Source organism: Brassica oleracea, chromosome C8 (assembly GCF_000695525.1).
Source record: "Brassica oleracea var. oleracea cultivar TO1000 chromosome C8, BOL, whole genome shotgun sequence".
In the NCBI taxonomy this organism is placed as follows: Eukaryota; Viridiplantae; Streptophyta; class Magnoliopsida; order Brassicales; family Brassicaceae; genus Brassica; species Brassica oleracea.
Genome location: NC_027755.1, coordinates 20,931,216 through 20,931,984, shown reverse-complemented (window position 1 = coordinate 20,931,984; position 769 = coordinate 20,931,216). Strand labels below are relative to the sequence as shown.

General features: G+C 38.9%; 1 long non-coding RNA gene across 2 annotated transcripts in view; it reads right to left on the bottom strand.

Moving 5' to 3' along the window:
* LOC106310269 overlaps positions 1 to 769 on the bottom strand; it is an 8,472-nt gene that overhangs the window by 5,975 nt on the left and 1,728 nt on the right. The window lies entirely within an intron of this gene.

The following is a 769-nucleotide window of genomic DNA, read 5'->3' as shown; positions in this document are numbered from 1 at the left end:
GTGTATATTTTGATCATATAGATTAAGAATTAGGCATCTTTAGAGTCCATATTGCATTCATTGTCCTTATTAGGTGTTGGAGTGTGCCATGGAGTGATTTGAGATGTTTTGGAGCATTGTGATAAAAAAAGGAATGAAAGATGAGCATGGATGGAGGCCTTAAAGAAATCTTATGTTGCTAAGATTTTGTGGAAACACAGAAAATTGAGTTAGCTTTCTAGTGGAAGTGGTTTCAAGTCATTTGGAGATGTAATGAAGGAGTTATGATCAATTTACTAGAGGCATATCCATCCTAGTCGAGCATCGCAGAGTGACCTTCCAGAGCGACACCATAAGGTAGCTCCCAACCCAGAGCGACCTTCCGGAGCTACACCACGAAGTCACTCGCCTTTTCATCACTTTGGAGGTAAAAAAATAGGCCTGGAGCGACCTCTCAGAGCGATCACCTGAGGTAGCTCCCAACCCAGAGCTACCTCCCAGAGCTACACCACGAAGTCACTCTGTGCGTCATTTACTCAGTCGAAACTTATGATTTTTTAGGGACCTTTTGTTCATTTGTCTTGACTTTTTTACACTTTCTAAACCTAAGTTTAAGTACCTTTTGTAAGCCAAAGAGGCAGATCATCTTTTATCTTTGAGAAAACCACCAAAAACCTCTTGAAAAAGTTCATCTCTTTGATTCATTTGATCATATGTTATCCTGTTGATTTCTAATCTATTATCTGTATTTCTCTACATGATTAATCTGAAATCTAATATGGGTTTAAGA